This window comes from Cricetulus griseus, chromosome 3 (assembly GCF_003668045.3).
Source record: "Cricetulus griseus strain 17A/GY chromosome 3, alternate assembly CriGri-PICRH-1.0, whole genome shotgun sequence".
NCBI classification, from domain to species: domain Eukaryota; kingdom Metazoa; phylum Chordata; class Mammalia; order Rodentia; family Cricetidae; genus Cricetulus; species Cricetulus griseus.
In genome coordinates this window covers 111,979,359-111,989,417 of record NC_048596.1, presented here as the reverse complement: position 1 = coordinate 111,989,417, position 10,059 = coordinate 111,979,359, and the positions used below count along the sequence as shown (strand labels likewise).

Sequence of the window (10,059 nt, the reverse complement as noted above, 5' to 3'; positions counted from 1 at the left end):
AAATAGACAGGTTGATCAATGGAATAGAGTTGAAAACCCCGATATTAACTCACAAACCTACAAATACCTGATTTTTTACAAAGAAGCTATATTTATACAATGGGATAAAGAAAGCATCTTCAACAAATGGTGCTGGCATAACTGGATGCTGGAATGTAGAAGACAGCAGACAGATCCATGTGTATCGCCATGCACAAAACTTAAGTCTAAATTGACCAAAGGCCTCAACATAAATCCCACCCCACTGAACTTATTAGAAGACAAAGTGGAAAATGCCCTCAAATTAATTGGTACAGAAGACAGCTTCCTGAACATTACACCAGTATCACAGACACTGAGATCAACAATTGATAAATGCGACCTCCTGAAACTGAGAAGCTTCTGTAAGGCAAAGGACACAGTCAGCAAGACAAAATGGCAGCCCACAGACTGGGAAAAAATATTCACCAACCCCACATCTGACAGAGGGCTGATCTTCAAAATATACAAAGAATTCAAGAAGCCAGTCTCCACAATACCAAACAATCCAATTAAAAAGTGGTGTACAGAACTAAATAGACAATTCTCAACAGATGAATCTAAAATGGCTGAAAGACACACAAGAAAGTGTTCAACATCCTTACCAATCAGGGAAATGAAAATCAAAACAACTCTGAGATACCATCTTACTCCCATCAGAATGGCTAAAACCAAAAGCACCAATGACAGTTTATGCTGGAAAGATGTGGATAAAGGGGAACACTTCTCCAGTATGGCAACTCCTCATGAAAATGGGAATCAGTCTACCACAAGATCCAGCAACTCCACTCTTAGGCATATACCTAAAAGAAGCACATTCATACAACAAGAACATCTGTTCAATGATGTTCATAGTAGCACTATTTGTAATAGCCAAATCCTGGAAGCAACCTAGATGCCCCTCAACTGAAGAACGGATAAAGATAATTTGGTGCATTTACACAATGGAGTCCTCCTCAGCAGAAAAAACAATGGAATTTTGAAATTTGCAGGAAAATGTATGGAACTAGAAGAAACCACTCTGAGCAAGTTAACCCAGTCAGAAAAAGACAAACACAGTATGAACTCCCTTATATGTGGATTTTAGACATAGAATAAAGGTGTACCAGCCTACAATCTGCCATAGAAGCTATTAAACAAGGAGGACCCTAATAAAGACATACATGTTCCCCTGGAGAAGAGGAAATGGACAAGATCTCCTGAGCAAATTGGGAGCATGGGAGGATGGTGGAAGTAGCTACGAGAAAGAGAAGGAGAGAAGAGGAGGGTTGAGGAGGACATGAGGGAGCAGAAAGTTTGAGTCTGGGGGTGAATAGAAAAAAAAAGATGTACTATAATAGAGGGAGACATTTTAGGTTTACAGAGAAATCAGGCACTAGGGAAATGTCTGGAGCTCTACAAAGATGATACCAGTTAACAATCTAAGCAACAGAGGAGAGGCTACCTTAAATGCCCTCCCCTGATAATGAGATTGATAACTGTCTTATATGCCATCCTATAGCCATCATCCAGAAGCTGGTGGAAGTAGAAGCAGACACCCACAACTAATCACTGAGCTGAACTGGAATCCAGTTACAGAGAAGAATGAGTGACAAGCAAAGTGGTCCAGACCAAGCAGGTGAAACCCACCTACATGCATTTGCTACATGAATCCCTCACCTCACTGTTTTCACTGCTACTTCTTGCTTTGTGTTTCTGAAGCCACCCTCAAATGTACCATCAATCTCAGACAGGCTTTTCTCTGTGCTCTACACTGTGTTACCTCCAGCACTTAATCCTGTTATCTACAGCCTGAGGAACAATGATGTCAAGTGTGCTCTGAGGAGGTTACAGCAAAATCTCTGCCTAACGGGATAACACCATTTAACACTTCAAAGCATCTGCCAGGGGTATAGTGCTTCATAAGTTATAACCCAGTTTTGTAATTTCTAATATAGTAAGAAAAGTGTAGATACTCATTTTTACCCTGACTAAATATTCACTCAGTATAAGGATGGTCTTATCTAAGATCAGAAAATTAGATTATATGAGAATAACATGAAGTTATTGTACCAGTTTCTAATAAGTTATCAAAATACTCTTCTTATCTGGGAATTATAACTATCTAAAAGGATTAGTAATTTTTTAAACGTATGATTAAGTACCTTATCAGTTTTGACAACTTCTTATATGACTCATTTACAAACAAATATAACAACGACAATAACAAGAAGAATGTAAAAATTGTAAGCATGTGAATTGTTAATGTAAATTCACCATGCTTTCTCTCCTAATATTTCTAGTTTTTAAAAAGAATAGTCAAGAATTCAACCCAGTTGTCCTAGTGCCTAATAAATCTAATCCTTAAACAACTACCTTATGCTTAAACAAACTCAAACCTGAAGGAAGGTCATGTGATACAAAATCTAAAAGAGAAGTAGTCGCCACTCAGTTTGAGTGTATTATAGGACAGACACTGGAGAGTTTTAAATTTGTGTGGTTGTTTTTCTGTAGTATCTCCTGAATAGAAACATTGTAGGTGAGAAGAGAGAGACTCCCGAATCAAAGGAAAGCATCTAAAAATCTTATAATCTCTAGTGAGTTTAAAAAACACAAGTACCTTTCCCGTATTATAGGAGTGTTAAACAACTGTTGAGGAGAGGAAACTCTTTATCTTAAGACCCTCAAAGGGATTTTGGGATCAGTGAAGCTATTTGACTTCATGCACCAAGCAGCAGTCATGCAGCTACTAGGAATGGAAGATGTACTGCAGCTGCCTTTGAGTCTTCCTTGCACCTGCACTTGGTTTAGCAAGTTGAACTTTGATGGAGTTTAGTTATTTCTCTGTTTGTCTATCTGGTGTGAAAAGGTATTTCTTTATAGATAAAGATAACAGAAAAGTCTCCCATGTATGCTTTTTAAGCCTGTTCATCACACATCAAACTAGAGTACCATTAGCATTAACTGACCTATAATCAAAACCATTCTCTCTGCCTAACATGGCCCATCCAAGATCCATCTCTCTTCCCTTCTCTCTCCCTCCCTTTCTCTCTGTGTCTTTGTGTGTGAGTGTGTGTGTGTGTGTGTGTGTGTGTGTGTGTGTGTGTGTGTGTGTGTGCGTTGATATTCAGATCTCAACTCTTTTCACTTCAGAAATAAACTCTTCCTTACTGGACTTTTGTGTCTGTTTATTGATTAGTTCATGATGAGCCCCAAAACTTAGCATGAATGTCATCTATCTTTACTTGCCAAATCTACCACCTTATCCATGGTCTTGTTTATAACACCCTTTTGGGGCCTTACTGGACATAACCTTCTGAACTTATTCAGAAAATATTCATTTTTTTGATCCTAAATCAAAGTCTAGGTAAGGAAATTTTATTTGCATCTTTTTGTTTTGTGTTGTATGTTATCTTTTATTTTGTGTTGTCTACCAATTCTTAACAATACTAAGGACTTTTTCTCTGGGTTTCAGTTCAATCAATGTTTATTTAAAGCATAAGTCAAAGATGCTAGAATCCATTTGCCCTATCCAGATCTTCCTGATGCAAGAGAGTAGTTCAATAGACATTAATAATAGGGTGCAAAAGGAAATTGGGTGACAGAGACAGAGAAAGACTGTAGTTCCTCTCAACCACATGTGACATACAACAAAAGAGTACACTTTGTAGAAATGCTCTCATTTTGTCAATAACTCAAAAAGAGGTATGGAAATTTTGGACCCAAGAATAATGGGCCTTTGAAATGTTTTCCTGAAATAATACAAGTTTATAAGGGAAATTAGGATATTTAAATAAAACAATATAACAGAATTATTAGAATTTAAATCATCACTTTAATAGAAAAGGCTTTGAAACAATAGGATCAGAGACACAAACAAGAAAAATAAGTAGTGTTGATGAGGAGGACAGGATTGCCTTATAAATGCCAAAGTATTTCATGTAAAACCCAAAACTTTGAAACTGCCACAGAAAACACTTCAAGTTAGACACATAGGTAAAGATTTCTTTTTCCAGATTGTTTTTTCACACTTAATATTTTAATTTTCTAGAATTTTGTGTGTGAATATTATATTTGTGACATTTCTTCTCATACCTTCATCTTATTAAATATCTTCTCCTCACTTCATCACAAATACACTGATTCTTTTTAAAAATAGTCATTGTTTTATATACACACACACATACACAACACAAAAACATAAGCATATACACTGTTACTGAATTCACCCTGGGATATTTTACTTCTGTGATGAAAGAGAAACCCTAAGGGAGACAAAGCTTTATTAATTTAAATGCCTCATTGAATGTAATCCATAAATAACAACTCAGCACTTCTAGATTTCTATGACTTTCACTTAATAGATTTTATTAGCTTTTTTTGAGAATTTTGAGTTTTTCCATTTTAAAGCATATTCATATATCAACTATTCTCTTCTCTAAGCATAAACCTTTTTTTGATCATTGCTGAGAGGTGTGTTGATTTAACTGAGTAATCAAAAGGCATAATATGCATCTTAATACTTTGTCCATTTATGAGTATCCTAGTGAAAGACTTTCCTTCAGAAGATATGAACTGTCTTGCCAGAAGTCCTAACTACTTGCAGAAGGTAAAACTGTTTTTGAAGAACCAAATGAAAAAATTTCAACATCACTTTTAAAATATGTTATGCATCATATAACCAAAAATGAATGTGTATCACAAATAATTTTGGTTTTAATGCTGACTTTTATTAATGAGTATGTTTTCTCAAGGCATCATGTGTTTCCATACTTCAAAATACTTAAATACACTAATATCATGGATTTTTTCCTAAACACTCCAAGCAAAATCATTAAGAAGAAACTACATTAAGAAAAGTTGTGTTGGTGACTGTTTGCTATAAATGTTGCAGAATTAAAATCATGTAAGAAAAACCCTCTGAATACATTTGCATAAAGGTTTGATTGAGGTGGGAAGATTCATTCATGCTTGTTTGGGACTGAATTCTGTGGTTCTGGGCCCATACTGAATAAAGGGGATTGGTAGATGGGGTGAAAGAATTCATTTCTCTGTGCTCTTATTTTTTATTTAAATTAGAAACAATATTGTTTTACATGTCAATCCTAATTCCCTATCCCTCTGCTCCTCCCCTGCCACCCACTAACACTTTACCTATCCTATTCCCTTTTGCTCCCCAGGGAGGGTGAAGCCTTCCATGGGGTAATCTTCAAAGACTGTCATACGATTTGGAGCAGGGCCTAGATCCTCCCACTTGTGACTAGTCTGAGAGAGTATCCCCCTATGTGGACAGTGCCGCCAAAGACCATTTGTATACTAAGGATAAATACTGATCCACTGCCAGGGGCCCCATTGATTGCCCAGGCCTCTTAATTGACACCCACTATCAGGGTTTCTGTGTCGGTCCTATGCTGGCTTGCCAGCTATTATTCTGGTGTCCATGAGCTCTCACTTGTTCACGTCAACTGTTTCTGTGGGTTGCACCAGGCTAGTCTTGACCTCTGCTCATCACACATTCCTCTCTGCAACTGGATTCCAGGATCTCCTGTCCAGGGGACTGCAGGCAGATCGACTTTTCCCTGGTGGCCAAGCAACCATGAGTCTGCTGATATCACTGGTCTACTCTACCCCCACTCAGGGAAGAGGTGAACTTGGGTCACTGTATAGTGGGAAATTACCAATATGGAGTCAGGTAGAAATATAAGGGTATTTAATAGGGAAAAGCCTTACTTACAGAGCGACCTAGCCAGCCAGCGTGGCAACAGCCTGTACAGCAAGAAGCAAAGTGAAACCGAAAGAGCAAACACAGTCACATTATGTCACTCTGTCCACGCCCTCACAAGCATGGTCAGGCACACCTGTAGCCAACCCCTAAGCAGGCGTGGCTACAGCTTCCCCTACATCCCTGTCTCAGGAAAAAACTTGTGCTTGCCCACTGTGGGATCTCCTGGCCTGGGTACTCCAGACAAGCCAACTTGCCCCAAGCAGACCAAGCAACTGCAAGTCTCCTGACAGTGCTGTGCTAGTCCCACTCACACCCACAGGGAGAGGGAGTGTCTCAGACTGGCTGCATCCAACACAATATCACTCAGAATATTGGAACTACTTGCACCCACTAGAAGAGAACTTTGGACTCTTACAAACCAGGAGAGGAAGAGACCCCACCTGCACCCACTGGAAGAAGGGATGGGAGAATGACAATACAAGAACACATTCAACAACAGAAAAATCAGTATGATGCCACCAGAGTCTAGGGACTCTATACCAGCAAGAGCTGATCATCCCAGCATTGATGATGCAGAAGAGAATGACCTTAAAAACAACTTCATGAAGATGATAGAGACCCTAAAAGAGGAAATGAGAAAATCCTTTAAACAAATGCCAGAAAAGACAACCCAAAAGTGACAAGAAACAATTCAAACAGTGCAAGGTTTGAAAGCTGAAATAGAGACAATAAAAAAACCCGCAGTCTGAGGGAATGGTGGAATTAGAAAAGCTGGGTAAATGTTCAGGAACTAAAGATGCAAGCAAAACCAACAGAATACAAGAGATGGAACAGAGAATCTCAGGTGATGAAGACACACTAGGAGTAATAGATTCATAGACCAAAGAAAATCTTAAGTCCAACAAATCCCCAACACAAAGTATCCTTCTGGTATATTTTTGTAGGAGAGAATTCCTGAATGCTAAAATAGAGGATAATTGGCAAGTGAGGTTTTATTTGGGAAAAAAAGGCTATATTTGGTATTGAAAATTTGACATAAAACCATTTGTATTGTTTTATGACTTCTTTCTCATCAGCAGAATTATTTCTCTTAACTACTATATTTTTTATGGCTATGCTGCCATCTATCTTTGGTCTGACCTTTAGTGGTGGGAATCTTAAACACAGTGAAGAATGTAAAAGTAAGAGATCACCACGATGATAAAACAAGACATGCCTAGACACATACTAATTCCAAGACTGGTATAAATTATACCAAGTGTTGCAGAACAGGAAATCTTTATCAATGAGGGGACATCACAGAAAAACTATGGGATCACATTGGAACCAGAGAAAGGAATGGAAAATGTGCATGCTGTGTATACAGTTCCAAAAAGTACCCTAGTGACTCAGGAAACAACTATCATCAATAGACAGGTTCCGCTACTCATGATGACCTTACAGTGCAAAGGACAATAGATGGCCACATAGCGGTCATAAGTCATGGCAGTTGGGACAATTTTCTCACATGCTGAAAAAGAAGTCATGAAAAGTATCTGGAAAGCACAACCCAGAACAGAGGTGGAACTGTTGTGAGTTAGGCTATTAACAAAGAAATTTGGGATTGGGACAGACACAAGCAAGACATCAAACAGGGACAAACTCTTCAAGAAGTACATAGGTGTTTAGAGCTTCACATCCAGGGTTATGAGGGTAATGATGAAGAAGTTACTCATCAGAATTGCTAGGTAGATTACCTAGGAAGAACACTCCACAGAATGTCTGTAGCTCCTGAATGTCTGAAAATCCCATAAGGATGAATCCTGTTATTGCAGTGAAGTTAGCCATTCTAGATAATTCACATGAGAAATGATCATATGATTCATATGAGAAATGATCAAGAATTGACATGGTCACAAATAGTTATTCTGATGTCCAGAAATGCTCAGTTTAAAAGGAGCCAGGATACTACATTGTATTCTAAAAAGCACCATGGAGGTCTGTGATTTTTTTTTTAATTGTAACAAAACATGGTACAATAAATTGCCATCAATGGTAATTTAGAACCTTTTCCATGCAAATCCCTCAATGGAAGCATGTACCTTAATCAGGAACACTCATCTCCTTTGGATTAATTTGTGTCCTGGCCCGATCACATATCAGATAGAAAAACACCTTGTACTGAAAATGAGCATCCCCCTTCCCAGCAGAAGCATTTTCTCTGGAACAATCAGGGATTGACACTAATTCAGCCTTAGAATTTTTCTTCTTACTAATTAGATTCTATAGGTTCAGCACTGAGATAAGCATCAATCAGGCCACAGTGTGACAAGGAGTGCTTGAGTATCCATAACTCTTTTCCTTCTTTTCTAATCACTAGTTTTCTTCTCACTACTTGAAAACACATAGTTAACTTATATATTTATATTGATCAAACTTCCTTCTGACCTTTATAATTATTTTTAATCTGTTTTCTGTAGTGATTAGCCACTCTTACTCTGCTTGAACTCTATAAAATAAGGCTTCCTATATTATAATATTTCTGCAACAAACAATACAAATTCCTTTGCCTGCTAAAGTAATATTATCCATCACATTATTTTTTGTGTATAAAATAGCCATGTGTTTTAATTGTAAAACCTCAGTTATGGTTATATTAAATAGTCTAACATAGCCAAATAAATATTTCTATCATAGTGAATGTATACAAGTTAATATAAACATTTATTTTGTGTTCAATATTATATCATCTTGAAATGAGTTTGGAATGGTGGCTTTCCCCAGATATACATATATACATTGGTATTTTTCTGGTGTTTTGTTTGTAAAAGGAACTTGGGAGACCTCCATCAAAATACTTCCTACATATTTCTCTTTAACACATCACATTTTCTGGAATCACTTTTAAGTAAGGTAGAACATATTGTGTTCTCCTGAGTATTTTCAAGTTTTATTGTAGGTACATTGCTGATTACTATGTTTAGCTATTAACTTAACTGTTCTTCATTGAACAGGGATACAATATTACATATACATTAGACATGTGATTAAAGATCATGACAAAATTAAGAATCTTGCATAGCAGTGGAAAACTTGTTCTCCTGAGGAGGAAGCACAATATAAGCACTCTTAAATACTCTTAAAACAATGAAACAAACCCCTAGAACACTGAAACAACTCAGTATTAGCTTATAGATTATCTGTGTGACTGATTGATAACAAAGATTTTCAGTTCAATCCAAATGTAGAGGGCAATATGACACAACAGAGATCACTGCAGAAGATATTTTAGAAAAAAATAGTTTTAATATGAAATGAAGGTGGTCTCATTTAGATCATTTCAGGAGAAGCTGTGATCAACAAGGAGAAAGTATGAAAGGAAGATGAGAAATATTATGATATTTGCCAGTCCACTGCAAACATGAGGGTGAAGAAATGCAAAACAATAGGCAAAAATATGAAAAAATCACTGATATATTAAATTGCTTTAGTATCTTCCCTAATTCCCTAATTATCATAATATATATGATACTTAAAACCTCTTTTGGGGAGAAGGTCTTGGGAGGCCTTGACCTTTCTGAGAATTGGACAGTGCTGGGGAGCTTGAGGGGGGTGCTGGAAAAAGGGAGGGAGGGGGAATGGTGGTTTGAAAGTAAAATGAATAGAAAATTTAAAATAAAAAGGAAAAAAGTTAAATTGACAAATAAGGTTTGAACTCTTATAAAGTCAAAATATAAGTTAAAAGCTTCAAATACACAATGGAACAGTGTAAACAAATCCATCTGAAAGGGTTACATAACAAAAGAAAACCATTGATATTGAGAGAAGTAATAAGATGATCATTTAGTTCTGATATTATTCATGGTGGTGGCGGTGGTAATGATGGTGGTAGTGGCGGTGTGTGTGAATTTTCCTTCATTACTTTTTGTTATTGTGTAATAACCTATTGCCAGTGTTCACTTGGGTATAGCTAACTTTCTTGGGTTAGAATTTTACTTCTAGTACTTTCTGGATAGCTGTATTTGTGGATAGATGTTGATTTAGATGACTTTGTCATGAAATATCTTGGTTTTTCCATATATGATGAATAAAATTTTGCTGGGTATAGTATTCTGGGCTGGCAACTATGGTCTCTTTGAGTCTGCAAGAAGTCTGTACAGGCTCTTCTGGCTTTTAGAGTACATTGATAAGTCAGATGTAATTCTGATAGGTATGTTATTATGTGTTACTTATCCTTTTCCCTTGGCAGCTCTTAAAATGTCTTCTTTATTCTGTATGTTTAGCAATTGATTATTATGTGGTGAAGGGACTTGTTCTGGTATAATCTATTTGGTGTTCTGTAATTTTCTTGTACGTTT

At 36.9% G+C, this 10,059-nt stretch overlaps 1 pseudogene; it reads right to left on the bottom strand.

The window, feature by feature from the left end:
• Nucleotides 1-6,812: 6,812 nt before the first annotated feature.
• On the bottom strand, nucleotides 6,813-7,549 carry LOC103162021 (annotated as a pseudogene).
• Nucleotides 7,550-10,059: the final 2,510 nt, after the last annotated feature.